Source organism: Malania oleifera, chromosome 3 (assembly GCF_029873635.1).
Source record: "Malania oleifera isolate guangnan ecotype guangnan chromosome 3, ASM2987363v1, whole genome shotgun sequence".
In the NCBI taxonomy this organism is placed as follows: Eukaryota; Viridiplantae; Streptophyta; class Magnoliopsida; order Santalales; family Ximeniaceae; genus Malania; species Malania oleifera.
In genome coordinates this window covers 104,583,613-104,601,079 of record NC_080419.1, presented here as the reverse complement: position 1 = coordinate 104,601,079, position 17,467 = coordinate 104,583,613, and positions in this window count along the sequence as shown.

Below are 17,467 nucleotides of genomic sequence, written 5' to 3'. Positions count from 1 at the left end.
TTCAGATTTATAGTGTTATGGTTATTTTGGAAACATGATGAAAATAGTAGGAAGATTATAGTAGTGTATATATATATTTACAATATCAGATCCCTAATGAAATATTTCAGATAGATTCAGTTAGCAAAGCACGGTACCGTTGCTATTTTCAAATTAGAGTGCAATCACATATCTCAGATAGTATGTGGATTCCGTCAACCGCGCTTGGAAAGCTTGCAGACTCCCCAAAACTCTGGGTTGAGGGGCTCCGGTTTGACGAGGTAGTTTTTCCAATTTCGTGCTTAGGAGAGGATGCAGTTTGGCCAAACTAAGGAAGGTAGAGTATAGTTGATTTACCTAGTAGGCCAACCAGAGTTAAGCCCGGTCTACAGGCCGCATAACCCTGTCATGAGGGGTCAAATCATGACATATAGTTTTTCATGAAAAAATCTTAGTTATGTATATGTATATAGATTTATAGCATTTAATGAATATAGTATGATATTAAAAGTATGAATGGTAGAAAACTCAGATGAGACAGTTATGTTTTAAATTACGACAAATGCAAGTTATACCTTACATTGATTTTCCAGCTAATACAGTTTCGAATATTATTATAATATTTATGCAACTCGGTCGCCACACACTAGTAAAAGCATATTTCCACTTACTGAGCGTCGTCTCACCCCATTACGCTAACATTTTTTTTTTTTTTTTCAGGTGATCCAGTTAGGCGAGCAGATCAGTAAGTGTATTTTGAGGTTTATCTTTTGAGTAGGTGGTACTGGTGGGAAGTGTAAGAATGTATCTATGGTTTAGAAACACTGAATTCTGGTATTGTATTTATATATATGGATGTACAACTTTATGTTTTCCACTGCATAGGTGTGTTTATTATGTACAGGAATACCTCATTGCCCATTTGGGGCCTACGATGCTATAGCACGGGTATCATAGTAATTTATCTAAAAAAAATGGTGTAATTTGTGGGTCGTTACAAATGGCATCATCGAGAACTCGTAATGCCCATATCTCGTTCAAAATGCCATCTTCGAAATGTCTTCTGCCCTAACTTTCACCTGATGGTAACCCGACCGAAGGTCAATTTTATAATAGACCTGGGTCCCCTGAAGTTGATCAAAAAATTCATCGATCCTAGGAAGAGGATATTTATTCTTAACTGTCAGTTTATTCATTTCTCTATAATCTATACACATCCCCGTGGTCCCATTTTTTTTTTTTTCACAAATAAAACTGGTCCTCCCCAATGAGACACATTGGGTCTGATGAATCCTTTATCTAGTAATTCTTGTAATTGATCTTTCAGTTCCTTTAATTCAGCTGGATTCATTCGGTAAGGTGCTTTAGATATTGGTGCTAACCTCGGTAGAAGATCCACGGTAAATTTAACTTCACAATCTAAAGGTAAACCAGGTAATTCTTCTAGAAATACGTCTGAGAATTCTCTGACTACATGAATATCAACTTGTTTTAGTTCCTCTCTTTGAAATTCCTTTATGTAGGTAACAAATCCCTAATAGCCATTTTGAATCAATTTCCTTACCTAAATAGCTGATGCAAGCTGTGGTGAAGAACGTACATGTGAACCAAGAATTTTGTATTCTTGCTCACCCGAAGGTATGAAAATCACTTCTTTCAAATGACAATCGATACTAGCATGATTAACTGCCAACCAATTCATGCCCAGAATTATATCAAACCCCTGCATTTCTAATATCATAAGATCAGCTGGAAGTACTTTTTCTTGAATGGTCACTAGAAAATCCCTGAGTATCCTCCTACATCTCACCACTGATCTAGTCGACGTAGCTACAGCCAACCTAACATCCAACAACCGTGCCTCATACCTCTTCAATTTAGCATACATCGATGAAATAAAAGAATAGGTGGCACTTGTATCAAAATAAAACAACAACTTTATACGAAAAAGAAATAAAGGTACTTGTAACTACGTCTCCAGCTGCCTCGATGTCACTCGACGTTAACGCATAGACTCTCGCTGGTGCGATGTTCCTTTTCTAACCTCCGCGGGGCACTTGATAACCACCCTGAAATGGTCTGGGAGTTGGTCCTTGTGCCAAAAATTCCTGACATGACCAAGACTGATGCCCAGGTCTCCAACAATGATAGAAAATATCCTCTCCCATTCTACATTCACCTAGATGTCTCCGGCCACATCTAAGACAGGTAGGAATAACTGGTCCACCCAGAGGACCACTGCGTCCCATCATCTATCCCTGGCTACCTCTATATCGGTCTCCTCTCCATGGGCCCCAGCTGGAACTTGCCTAAAACTCCTAAGGCTTGAACTTCTTTCTCTGACTCAGAGCTGCAGCACCTCTCTGCGTACTACTCTCGATAATGGCAGCCCTATCCACCACCTTCGCAAATGTCTGAGCCTGAAAGCTGATGACTTGCTCAAACAAATTCTACCTTAGACCTTCCTCAAATTTCTATGATTTCTTCTCATTGTCTGGTGCCAAGTGTGGGGCAAATCGAGACAACTTTATAAACTGTGCAGCATACTGTGATACTGTCATCTGCCCTTGAGTTAAATGCAAGAATTCTGCTTCCTTTCGCACTTCGAGTGATAGTAGGGAAATATCGCTCAAAGAATAGCTCCTTGAATTGACTCCATGTCACTGGCACGCGATCAGGCCTCTGTTCCTCAATCAATCATGCTGATCTCCACCAGTTCTTAGCCTTTCTTGTTAGTTTAAATGATGCAAATGACACCTTTTGTTCGTCTATACATGCAAGCACCACCAAAATCACCTCAATATTCTGAACCTAATTTTCAGATACAACTGGGTCAACTCCTCCAGCAAAAGATGAAGGCTTCATCCGCGTAAACTACTCGATCATGTAGCCACACTCTCCCCCGCTTCTAGCCATCTCAACCATCACCTGCTGGGTGACGCTACGCAATACTGCATCTATATCTCCACCTCCCATACTGGAGGATCTTGGTCTATCACCTCTAGCATCTGTACCACTTCTCCCTAGATCCATCTTGAAAATACAAAGAACACTATTTCAGGATCCTATATCCCATACATATCTAATTTATTCCCTTCAACTAAAACCTCAAATTTACTATTAACTATTTCCCCCTGCTTTTAACTCAAAATCCAATCCTACAACCTAGACACACGACTCGTCAATAGTTTACTATGACTTTCTTGAAATCATCACCCCAGGAAAGACACAAAACCCATTACAAAAATCCTGTATCCAGACCACAGAACAAAACCTTAAATCCTTTCTCTATATTCCGGTATTGTTTCCGCTATATTCTAGGGTCTACATAACCTAACAACCTAGGCTCTGATACCAAACTGTAACAACCTACTTTTATATACCATTTTTTAAAATATATATATAACATATAGAAAATCTGTCTATAATTCTACTGATGACATGTTTCAGGCCCAAAGGAGCACTGAGGAAACTCTGTATACAATACATTCTAAGCGGCGGTAAACATGAAACTATAAACGATTATGTACAATACCAAAAATCTAAAAATCCCAAAAATATACATCACAAAAATACCCAGTGACGTCATCAACATGCTGGGATCTATCCCAAACCACTGACATCACAAAAACACCTACCCTTCCAAAAAGGGCAGCGCAAGAAATCCTCTACCTACGAGCCTGATCCACTCGCCTAACTAAATCTCCTGAAAAATGGTAAGTCAGTGGGATGAGACAACACTCAATAAGAGGAAATATGCTATTACTAGTGTGTGGCAACTGAGTTACACATTTAAATTACTAATTGAGTACTGAAATTGTAAAGCTGCTAGTCTAGTATAGTATACAAATCACATTTAGTATAGCTTAAAATACATCTGGATATCTGAGTTTTCTAATCACATGTAATTCTAATATTATAATAATACTGTTGCTACACTATATGTCTGTATATATATACAATTGTGATAATACCCTAGGAACTGAATGTCATGATTTAACCCCTTATGATAGGGTTGTGCAGCCTGTATGTCACGACCTGCTCATTTTTCCACATTTTTTTTATAATAATATCATCATAAAATTACTACCACACATCTCACATTCCAGTTCAGCAGGTCATAATCCACCTGAACCCATGGGTACCAGGGATACATCAAAACATATAGCAGAAGCCCTAGCAGTAGAAAGCATATAATCATATACATCTCATCATATCATGCATTACAACACCAGAGTTACTACCATGAATGTATCTCAGTATATACATCCCAAAAATCATAACTAGGGACATTCCCCGCAAAATCTAAATGTCCCAATAAAAGAAACCCACCCTTCAAAAAGGGAAGATAAACAGTACTATATCATCGGGTCTTTTCCCGCTCTCCTATCTGGGGCTCCTGAAAAGTTTATAAGATTTAGGGGTGAGACACCTCTCAATAAGGGAAATAAACTAATACTAGTGTGTGGCAACATGAGTATACCATGTTCTACATATACCATACATATCATATTTAGTATTGTTTATCAAATCTGGGAAAACATATGTATATCAAAACATGGCAGAATATACTGCATTTCAGCATATCTCATCTCATATCATAATAATAACATAAAAATATTTCTAGTAGGTTACCTAGCTGTTGTCATGTATTACCCCCACATGACTGGGTTGTGTGGCCCGAAGGCAAGACCTGACAATGGTTGGCCGACCACTACCAAGTCAAACAGTAGTCTGTAGGTCCGATGGGTCTGCCAGACCTGGTCCGTACACCAGGGGCGATCAACACACTTCTTATAAACCGCATCGACCATCCAATCTCACACCACTCCGTACAGCGGCGTTAACAAAAATATCATGATCATGACGACCATGGACACATAGCAACGGTACCATGCAAGTGCTAGCCTAGACCAAGCCAACCAGGTTCTGATATCATATACATATACTAAAATCATGATACATGAATATCTCATATCATTAATTATCAAATCAATCATATCATTTGCACATATACGTATATCATGAAAATCATCGGCCCGTACGCTGGTATTTCATATTTTATCATAGCTCAGCCCGTACGTAGGCAAATCATAGCACAGCCCGTACGCTGGCAAATCACATCACATAGCATGGCCTGTACGCTAGAAAATCATAGCACAACCCATATGTTGGCAAATCACATCCACATAGCACGACCCATATTTTGGTAAATCATATAAAATCTCGGCCCATACGCCGGTTTTCCATCATAAAAATCCATGTCATTCACATTCCCAGAAAACAATATTTCACAATATTTTTACTCATGCCACACAAATGGATTTTCACATATTCAACATACGATAATTTTCACAGTATTTTTAAAATATAAATCATATATATAAATATATTTATTTTTCCTGAAATCAGATGCTATATATATGTATATATATATATATATATATATATATATATATATATATATACATGCATTTTCTCAAAACAAAACTAGCTTAGTTTATCCCCTTACCTGATTCCTGAAAAGCCCCTAAGAAATCTTCCCCACACTCGCAGGGTTCCTAACTCAACACCCTAGAAATGAAAACCCCCAATATTAAACTTCAGTATTTTCATGCGTACATCATTTCTTACAACTACCATAAGATCAAATTTGGCTTAAAAGCCTTACCTCAACTTAGGGATGATTTCCAACGTTCCCAATCAACATCCCTAGAAGTGAAAACTCCCAATATTATACTTTAGTATTTCTACGTGTATAACAATTTTCTCAACTGTCAAAAGTCCAAATAATGAGTAAAAAGTCTTACTTTGGATTTGGAATGGTTTCCACCTTACTTTCACCGATGATCCGCTCCGGCAGATTTGGAGAGAACTTCCCCAAGAGCGTCGTGGTGACTTCGAATTGTCGATCCGACAAAAATCTGGCCCAAAATCAAAGAAAGAAAGAGGGAGAACAGAGGGGGAGAAAGAGAGAAGAAGAATAGCTTAATTAGGAAGTTAAATCTGAATTTTTCATATTTATAGGACAGCGGAATTCATCGACGAGCCCGACCTTCGTCGACGAATTCTTTACTAATTTCATCGACGAAATTCAGTCCTTCATCGATGAAATTCAATCAGCTCATCCCCCCCCCCTTCTGTATTTCTTCGTCGACGAAATTCAATATTTATCGACGAATTTTCTTAAGCTTTCGTCGACGAATCCCCTGTATTCGTCGACGAAGTCGACTGCTTCCTGCTGTTTTCGGTTTCCATTTCCCTTTCTTTATTATTTAAATTCGGGTCGTTACACTCTAGGTGGGACTTACTTTGGTTGGCCTACTAGGCAAGTCAATCCATATTTTTATCAACCATATGGCCCATTGCAGTCTCTCTGGGCATACTCCTACTCTCTTGTCTAACCGGCTACCTTAGCCCAACTTTCTGGGGAGACTGCAATCTCTCCTAGTGCGGCTAGACGGTACCGTGCTCTGCTGTCTGAATTTGACTGAATATCTCCATAGGGTCTGATATTATTTAGTACTGATATATATATTTATCTTACTATTTTTACCATGATATAAAAATAACCATAACATCTTTAACCTACTCTTCATAATCTGAATTTCTGGCTAAATAGCTAAATAAACTAAAAAACTAAGTGTTATGGATCTGAAGTCATGGCATTCTGAATATTACTTTAAATCATATTTTCTAAAAACTGATATCAATATTTTCCTGCTAATAAGCTGTAAAACATGATATTTGCAAAACTGCACTATACTAAACTATAATAAACTCATGCCACACAATAGAGTAACTAAAATCTCATGCTTTAAAATTTACATCTCCTAATATAACAATAATAATAATAAAATTCTGGAAAACTGATTAATAATGCTAATACATGTAAAATTTCATGATAAATTTTCTAAAATTTCCAACATAGCATATTTCCCTTACCTGACTACTGAAACGCCCCTACAGTGTCTAATTCTACACCCGCAGGGTTCCCCGCTTAACACCCTGAAAATAATATTCCCCTGAACAAGATCTTAGTATTTCTTCGAATACTACATTTTCTATAACTGTAGGAAAGGAAAATATTAAATAAAAACCCTTACCCTAAATTTGGGATGAAATCCAAGGCAGCCCAACCAACGATCCACTTAGCATATTTAAAGAGAACTTTCCCAGGAGTGTCGTGGGGGCCTTGGATCGTCAAACCGGCAATAATCTAGCCGGTAATCTTAGAGATAAGGGGGAGGGGACAAACATGAGAGAGAGAGAGAGAGAGAGAGAGAGAGAGAGAGGAGGGTTTTCGCATGAAAATTTTACAAAAAAAATCGAGTTTAAGCTATTTATACACTGGCCTTTGTCGATGAGACATGTCACTTCGTCGATGAGGTCAAGAAGGAAGTTCATTGACTACTGCTTACTCCTCATCGATGAAATTCAGAACTAAAATTTAGCCTCTCGGTATCTTCTCGTCGAGGAGACACGTGTCCCCATTGACGATCCCCTCAAGCGTGTTCATCAACGAACGTCTTGCGTTCGTCGACGAGACCTTGTTTAAATTCCAAATTTAATTCCTTTTTCTCCCCTTCTCCTATTATTAAATTACAATAATTATTCGGGTCTCTACAATTCAACTCTCCCATCATACTCATTTCAAATTCCTCCTGCATACATTGTGCAAAGTCTTTATGTAAGTCTTCGTTTGTTGCACCAAATATGATATCATCTACGTAGATTGGAATGATAGGCATATCTTTTTTTTTTTAGATTTGATGAATAATGTGCTATCTATTTTTCCTCTAGAGAAGCCATTGTCTAATAGGAATCCACTTAACCTCTCGTACCAAGCTCTAGGAGCTTGTTTTAGTCCATATAGTTCTTTTATTAATTTAAACACATAATTAGGTTTATGAATATCCTCAAAACCTAAAGGTTGTGCCACATAGACTTCTTCATTTATAAATCCATTTAAGAAAGCACTCTTTACATCCATTTGATAGAGTTTTGAATTCTTTGTGAGATGCATAGGCTCGTAACATCCTTGTGGCTTCCATTCTAGCTATGGGAGCAAAAGTCTCATCATAATCTATTCCTTCTTTTTGATTATATTCTTGACCTACTAGTCTAACTTTATTATGAACTACTATTCCATTTTCATCCTTTTTATTCCTAAATACCCATTTGGTTCCAATTACCAAATGATTAGTGGGTCTAGGAACTAAATTCCATACTTTATTTCTTTCAAACTAATTCAATTCTTCTTGCATAACTACTATCCAAGAATCATCACTTAAGGCTTCTTCTATGTTCTTGGGTTCTTCTTGAGATAGAAATGTGTAATGATTACATAGATTTTTTAGTGAGGATCTAGTAGAGACACCACGTGAAGGTTCACCAATGATTTGGTCTTTTGGGTGATTCCTTACAAACTTCCATTCTTTAGGTAGTTCGGAATTTTATAAAGATTCATAATTTGAGGTTGATTCATTGTTCTAATTTTTAACTTCTTTTATTTCTATGTCTTCTAGTTTTTGTGTTGTTTCAACTTCCTCAATATTACATGCTTTAGTGAAAGGATTTTCCTCACCGAAGGTTACATGTATTGATTCTACAATTGTGAATGTTCTTTTGTTGTAGATTTTGAATGCCTTACTATTTAATGCATATCTTAAGAATATTCCTTCATCTGATTTCGCATCAAATTTTCTTAAGTCATCTTTATCATTCAACACAAAACACTTGCATCCAAATACATGAAAATAAGATATGTTAGGCCTTCTTCCTTTCCATAGTTCATAGGGGGTATTGTCTAGGTTTGATCTTATGGACACTCTATTCACATAACATGTGGTATTTACTGCTTCAGTTCAAAAATATTTAGGTAGTTTATGCTCATTTAGCATGGTCCTAGCCATTTCTTGATGAGATCTATTCTTTCTCTCAACAACTCCATTTTGTTGAGGAGTTCGAGATACTAAGAAATTGTGATTTATTCCATGTTCATTACATAATTTATCTACTTCTTTATTGTTAAATTTTCTTCCTTAATCACGCCTAATATTTAAAACACTGTACCTTTTTCATTTTGGAGTCTCTTGCATAAGTTAATTAGCATCTTGCAAACTTCATCTTTGGAGGCTAAGAAGAGTACCCAAGTAAACCTGGAGTAGTCATCAACAATAAGGAAAGTATATTGCCTTCCTCCTAGACTTTGTGTTCTAGTAGGGCCAAATAAATCTAAGTGGATGAGTTCTAAGGGCCTACTAGTGGAAATATGCTTCTTTATTTTGAAGCTAGTTTTAGTTTGCTTTCCAAGTTGGCATGCATCGCAAATTTTGTCTTTTACAAACTTGGTACTGGGTAGTCCTTTGACTAAGTTCTTTTTAGTTAATTTAGAAAGTAATTCCATACTTACATGTCCTAGTCTTCTATTTCATAATCAGCTTGCTTCATTCATAGCTGTTTAGCATGTGATTTCTTGAGATATTAGATTTTCAAGGTTTATACAATACATGTTATTAACTCCATTTGCTGTGAATAAGATATCATGATTTCTCTATTTTCAGCTATGCATTTGTCTTGTTTAAAGATTACATCAAAGTCATTGTCACTTAATTGACTAATGCTATGTAAATTGTGTTTTAACCCATCTACTAGTAAAACATCATTAATGGTTAAGTATGGTTCTTTACCTACTTTACCGATACCGATTATTTTCCCTTTGGCATTGTCTTCGAAAGTGACATATCCACCATCCTTAAGCATTAATGTGGTGAACTTGGACTTGTCTCCTATAATGTGTCTTGAATACTCACTATCCAAGTACAATTTGTATTTTGATGGAGTGGTCCTAAAGCATACCTACAAGAGGTTTCGAGGTGTTACTCTTTGGTATCCAATCCTTCTTAGACCTTTTAGTTTTAGGTTTAGTTTTAGTTTTTATTCTCCATACTTCCTTAATTTTAACATTTTTTCTTTTAAATGGAAAATCAAAATTTATGTGTCCCTTTTTCTTGCTCAAGAAGCAAGTAGTGTGTTCATAAGCATTAGTGGAGGATGTGCTAGCATAGTAGTTTGATTCCTTTACAAAGTGCCTCATGTAAAGATTCTTTTTCCTTTTGTTTTCAACTCCATTGTATCCAATTCCTTCTTTATCTTGCGACATTCTTTGAGTACCAATAAGCTTTTCAAAGTTTTCTAAAACCTAAGGTGTAGTCCCAAGAGGGGGGGTGAATTGGGTTATTTAAAATTTCTTTGATTCTTTTTGAGAACTCTTGTCCCCTTTCACAATCTTTTAAGGATTACTTGTATTTTTGTTAATAAGGAAATCCACACAACCTCCTATTTTCTCTATTCAATCCACAATCAACAAATACATTCAATTAATCTACTATTCAAGCACAGCAACCACACAATAAAAATTAACTTGAATATTTAGAGTCCCTGTATATGAATATACTACTCCTGTTGTTGCCTTTTGAATTTGAATATTACAACAACATCCAAACACTTTTTCAATATCATAACTTAATTAAACCTTCAGTTAATAAGTTTTTGGATGTTAACCACTCAACGTACTTCCTTTCAGTTTTCGCAAAAGATCGATTAACCAACGTACTCCCTTTCGGTTTCCGCAAGCCCAAGAACAAATTAGGTTTTGGGTTTATTTATTTTCCAATCCATGTTTGCTTTATAATTAAAAGTATTGAAACATCTACGCAGGTTATATCATTGCTGAAATTAAAAGAGAGTAAGGAAAAGAGAGTGACAGCACTACTTTTACGAGGTTTGGCCTATACCCAGCCTACGTCCTCGCCTTAGGTCAACCACCTAAGGAGTTTACCATACCTTGTTCCTTCCAGGTAGAACAAAAACCTTTACACATTCCTTCAGTAGGCTAGAACTCGCCTCTCCAAACGATACCCTCGTTTTGTCACTCCTTCAATTAGGCTAGAGCAGCACCTAAGCGATATTCCCTCGCCTGGCCAACAATCCAAAAAACCTGAAATTGTTACAATCTACAAGAGTACAAGATAAATTCTGCGTACAAAAAACACTTTCACAATTCAGAGCAAGTTGTACAAATTAAGTTCTAAATCGTACTTCAAAAAACCAAAGCTAAATAGAACAAGTGAAGCTTTAAAGTTTTAGAAGTCACCAATGGTTCTTTAAAAAATTTGAATGCAACTTAGAACCAAGCTTTTGATTTTTCAATCCACCAAAAATGTAGAGTTTTTCTCCAGAAAAAAAATGATGTGAGCAAAGGAGCTTAAGGAGAATTTCAGCGCAGGGATAATTTCAGCGTATTGACCATTTGATCTTTTTGGCTTGTCTTGCTTGTATATTCCCCCTCTAATTTTTCATTACCCAAAGAGGTATTTATAGACTTTTTCAAAGAAAAATTTCCTCATTTAATTAGGTAGCATTAAATTATTGAATTAATTTTGAAATTCAAAATTTTTCCAAAGAACAATTTCCTCATTTAATTAAATTATTGAATTAATTTTGAAATTCAAAATTTTTCAAAGAGCAATTTTGAAAACTCAGAAGGTTGGCAGTCGCCTACCAAGACTTGACAGTCGTCTGACTTGACCACCCAGGCGCCTGTCAGTGCTTAGGCAGTCGCCTAGAACCTTACTACCTCCTAAATTATTTCTTTTAAATTGTGGCAGTCGCCTGCCTATATAGGGCAGTTGCCTGACTTTCAGTATTTTCCTTTTTTACTTTGAAAACTTTCTTCCTTTGAGACCTTTTAATCAAAGACATATTTTAAGGTCTTTCAAAATGGTGTTTCTTAGTTTGTTTTGATTTATAAGAGCTTCACATATATCTAGATAGTATGTGGCCTTAAGGTAGTTACGACAATCCTTCTAATCATGGTTTCCTTAAACATTAAGTTCTTCAGCCTCCTTCAGCCTCTCGAGGTTCACTTTTGACTTTAAGAATTGTTTGGCTTTTATTCTCTTCATTTGTCCTTCGTTGACCTCAATATTCTGAGGAGCTTCTACTAGATTGACATTGAACTTCAGCTTATCAACCGCGAGTGTCTTTTTACCTAAATCAAATCACTCAACATCACATGTTAAAGCATCTTTCACTTTGTTATTATCAAAACAAGATTGAAAAGCCCAGTTAGGCCAACATTTTCCTTTCCTTTAGTAAAATTGCAGATGATTTTGTCTTTTTCCTCAATTTTACTTTTATTGTCGCTTATTTCTAAATCCTTCTTGCTTTTACCATTTACTTGTAGTTTTATTAGGTCTTGAGACATCTCATTTATTTTATTCATGAGATCATTAATACAAGAGTCCTTTTCTTTTTTAGCTGATTTCGATGTCTCTAGTTGATTTTTAAGTATTTCATTTTGTTCTTTCAAAGCTAGATTTATTTTAGATACTCTTATGAACCTTTTATGTAGAGAAAATAGTTCAACTTGCATTTCTCTATATGAAGGCATACTATCACACGAATATCTGCATGACTCATCACTAAATTCTTTAGATGAGCTAGTATAGGAGTTTACCTCATTATTTTTTACCATGAAAAAGATGTTCCCCATGACTTGATCACTTGATTCATCCTATGATTCACTTGAACGAGAGTGATCCCATGTAGCTTTTATAGCCCTTTTTTCTTCTTCTTAGCATCCTTCTTAAGTTGTGGACAATCAGGTTTAATATGTCCAACCTTCTTACAATTATAACAAGTAGGGGGTTCATTCTTTGTTTCCTTTTTACTTGTCTCCCCTTTGTTAGATTTTGAACCATTAAACTTTCGAGTAACTTCTTATTCTTTTTGAAAAACTTTCCAAGTCTTCTATTGATGAAGTCTATATCATCATCATCATCTAATTTGTTTTCTTCTTCTTCTTCACTAGAGCTATCTTTGCAACCTTGAAAGCTATTGATTTCTCGTTTTTATTATTCTCAAAATTTCTTTCATTTATCGCCATCTCAGAAGTGTGGAGCGATCCTACCATTCATCTAGGGAAGTATTTTTCAAGTTTCTTCCTTCTGTTATTGTTGTTGCTTAGGTTCCCAAATTGGTGGAAGTCCTCTAAGGATTTTCTGGATCATTTCATAAGTTAAGTAATTCTTTCCTAAGGCATTGAGGGAGTTTATTATATGGGTGAACGTAGTGTACATACTAGTAATGGTCTCATCAAGATTCATCCTAAAAGCTTCACACTCGCTAGTGAGCATGTCATGACCCTATTGAATTCATTTACATCAAGAGCACAATATAATGTATTTATAACACATGAATTTACTTGCAACATCTTATGGTCATTGTCATTCGTCTCTTTTTCTTCTTTAGGTATTTCTTTATTATCCAAAATTTTATTGGGGATGAGGTCACCATGTGTGACAACTTTCCATGCTTTCCAATCCATTGTTTGTAAATAAATTCTTATTCTTTGTTTCCTAAAGGTGTAGTTTACACCGCAGAAAATAGATGGTCTAGATGATGATTGACCCTTAGCAAAGGGAGATACTCCTAGTTGTGCCATAGGGATCTTTATGTAGCTTCTAGTTTAAGATTTACTACAACCAAATTCTCTGATACCAATTAAGAAATAAGGTGTACTCCCAAGAGTGGGGGTGAATTGGTATTTAAAAAAAAATTTATAAATCTTTTTATTAAGTCTTTCCCAACTAGTTTATATTCAGATATCACACAAGTAGATTTGCAATCACAAGTATAGCTAAGAACCAATTTAAGATTAAATCTTTATGAATGAAAATATCAACTTGAATAAAATTTTAGAGATTTTATTTTACAATGCTTAGCAACTTTATCAATATTTGTTGGTCTAACTAGGCTTTTCAATCTTATTTTGATGATAACAAATGTAGATGGTTTAACATGTGTTGTTAAGTGATTCTATTTCAGGTATATATATCTCATCACTCACATTTGTCATGGATGCAAGCTTGGAAATTAAAGACAAGACAAGTGAAAGCTTCTCCAAGTAATCAAGCATCAAAAGACTAGAAGTTTGAAGATAAAGAGAACTCAATGAAAAGCTCAAAGTATCTTGAAGCTTGAAGATGAAAAGACCAACGCATGAAGACTCGAAGTGTTCAAGAATGACAAAAAGCTTAGAAGTCTTTATGTAAGTGCTTCAATATTTGAATATCTTTTGAAATATTGTTGGAGCTCTTTAGGGGATATTATATGGACTTAGAGACCTATTTTTAAATCCTAGAAAATGATTTATGAAAGACCAAAACATGTGAGCAAAACTAAATTTGAAAAATCAAAAAGGAAAATTTAGTCAATGGTTTGCCCAGCTGACTAACCAAAAAGACCTTGGTTCAGTTAGCCGACTAATAGAAAAAATAACTGTTCAACCGACTGACTCAACAAAGGTAAACCACCCAACTGACTGACAGTACCCAGCCGACTAACCCAAAATGAATGAACTGTGTCTACCCAGCCGATTGACTTATTTCTTGAATTAATTTTTGAGAGACAGAAGGGTGTCAGCCACCTGTCTAGCCGATTGACCCTGTGATTTTGCACTACCCAATCGCCTGTCCAGCCAACTGACTCCACAGGTTTTGAATTTTTAAACTCCAACGAGAAAATTTCAAAAATTGGTTTTTCAAATAAGAACGTTGTAAAAACTTGGAGGACACTCCAAGTCACTTGGGGAACAAGGAAACTAATCCTAGAATGCCTATAAATATTTCCTTAATCTCAAGATTTCAAATACACAAGCAATCACCCAACATACTTGCATCAAATCTCTCAATCTCTTTCAAAGCTCTATATTACTCAAACTCTTGTTGAAGAGAAATCATCTGAATTGCTGCTGAAACACCAACCTAAGGTTCTCATACTGAGTTTTCTTAAATCACAAAAAGAACCCTTGGTGAATTCTACTTTTGAGCTTCAATTCTATTTCTTATTGGTATTTAAATTATTGAAATACCTAGAGCTGAAATTGTACTAATCTACTCTATTTTGAGAGTGCTTTTGTACGCAGTATTTTCTTCATATTTTGTGTAGTTCTTGGATGGTTCAAGGTGTTCAGATCATTGACTAAGCGAGGGGATATAGCTTAGAGAGGCGGGCTCTAACCTAATTGAAGGAGTGACTGAACGAGAGTACGTTATTTGGAGAGGCCGGCTCTAGCCTACTGAAGGAGTGTGTAATCGGTGTTGTTCTGCCCGGCAAAGGAACTGATTTTAGTAATCCTTTGGTAATTTTTCAAAGGCAAGGACGTAGGCTGGATATAAGCCGAACCTCGTAAAAATCTCGGTCTCACTCTCTCTTTCCCTTACTCTTTATTTTCAGCACATTTAAATTGCGTGGATGATTTAATTGGCAATCATACAATCTACGTAATTTGGAAGTTAGATAAACTTAAGGTTCAATTTTGATTTGGGATTGTGAAAACCAAAAAGGAGTACGTTGGTTGATCAAACTTTTGTGGAAACCTCAAAAGGAAGTACGTTGGTTGGTTAACACCCAAAAAAAAAAATTAACTAAGAGGTTATTTAAATTCTAAGTTGTTTGGGATCTGAGTTGTGGATTGCATTGAAGAAACAATTTCATATATACACAGGGCTTGATTCAAATTTATATACCCAGGGCTGATAACAAAAGCTGAAAGTTGAATCTAATATATCGATTAAATATATTGTGGTTGAATGGTTTAAAGTTTGATATTGATTGGAATGTGTTTATATTCCAAAGAGTGCTAAATCTTGCAAACTTTCATCAATCTAAATAGTGCTGCAGTTAACTTGTACCTAGCAAATCAATTGGTTGTTTGATTGAACCTTGTTTTGATAATTTATTTTGTGGTTGTGGATTAGACAAAGAGAATTTTCATTAAGTTACAACGTATATCTTGATTGAATGTTTTTGATTGGTTTGGATAGTGTGGTTGATTGAAAGGTTGATTGGTTACTTAATTATTTAAGTACTTGTATTATGGTTGTGGATTTATTGTGAATTTAATAAAACAAACAAGAAAACAAGAATTCATTTAAAAAGACTTAAAAGAGGTTAAGGATTCTTGAAGAGAATTAAAAAAAAATTTTAAAACCTAATTCACCCCCTATTGGGACTACATCTTAGTTTTCAATATTCCTTTCAGCAATTTAATTCAAAATCATAATTCAATTTAAATTTTGAATATGTTAATTCAATCAACAAGGCAAGCTTGATTTCACAATATGAAATAAAATAGAAATTTCAGCAAGCTTCCAAAATTCAGTCTTTGATATAAAATAAGTTACTTGTATTTAAGTATGTAACAAATCAATAAGTTAATGAGCTTTGATATTTATCAATCAATGTACTCCCTTTAATTAAGGTTTCTGTAATTCCCAATAAAAAATTAATTTCTGGTAGTTAAGTAAGCATTCACGCGATTTTTATATGTAAAAAATTAAAGAGAGCAGGGAAAAGAGAGAGACACCGGATTTTTACAAGGTTCGGCCCAAGGCTTACATCCTTGCCCTAAGCAACCGCTGTGAGGATTCCAACTTTCTTTATTAGGCCAAAGTTACAACCTCTCTCCATCTCAAGTGGAGTTCCGTCTCTAACGAGAATCCCCTTCGCTAGGTAATGATTCAATCCCTTGAATCGTAAAAAACAACAGAAGAAACAAGAGCCTTGTGTACAGGAAACACTCTCAACAAGAGCAGATTAGTATAAGTGAATATCAAAAAATACGCCAGCAATATAATCAATATAAATATTTTGAAGCTCAAATATATATATCACCGTGGAATTATTCTTAGATTGAAATCTCAGTAGAAAACTCAAAGTACGAAGAGAATTGATCAGCAATGAACTCTCAGCAAAGTGTTTTCAGTAAAAGAGCTTTGAGGGTATGAATAAGTTTGGATGATGATTGCTTATTGATTGTTGGGTGTGTAATTCTTGAAATCAAATTGTATTTATAGAGTTTAAAAAAGTAATTTTCGTATTCCCCAAGTTTCTTGGTGTGTTTTCAAAGTTTTCTCATTGTTTGGGGTCCAAGCAATCAATTTTGGAAACATTCCCTTGCTATTTTAAATTTAAATAATTGAAGGTTAGTCGACTGAACTATTAGGGTCAGTCACCTGTGCCTTTATAAATCAGTAAAATTTCAAACATAGAATGGGGTAAGTCACTTGATCCTGAGAGGTTAGTCGCCTGATGCTATTCTGTCTGTTTATTTTTCATTAGTATAAAGTGTCAGTCACCTGATCAAGTATTGTCAGTTGCCTAATACTATTATGTCTGCTCAATTTATTTAGCATCGAATATGTTAGTCGCCTAATCCAATATGGTTAGTCGCTTGAGCTTACATCTTTCCAAAAAAATTGTTTATTCAATACATTAAACCTTCAATTTTTGAACAACTTATATGAGACTTAATCTAAAATCATTTTCTGAATTTTTCAAAACTAGGTTTCTAAGTCAATATTGACTCCTAAGAGATTCAATCACATATATTGAAAAATATGCGAAGTACTTACATGAG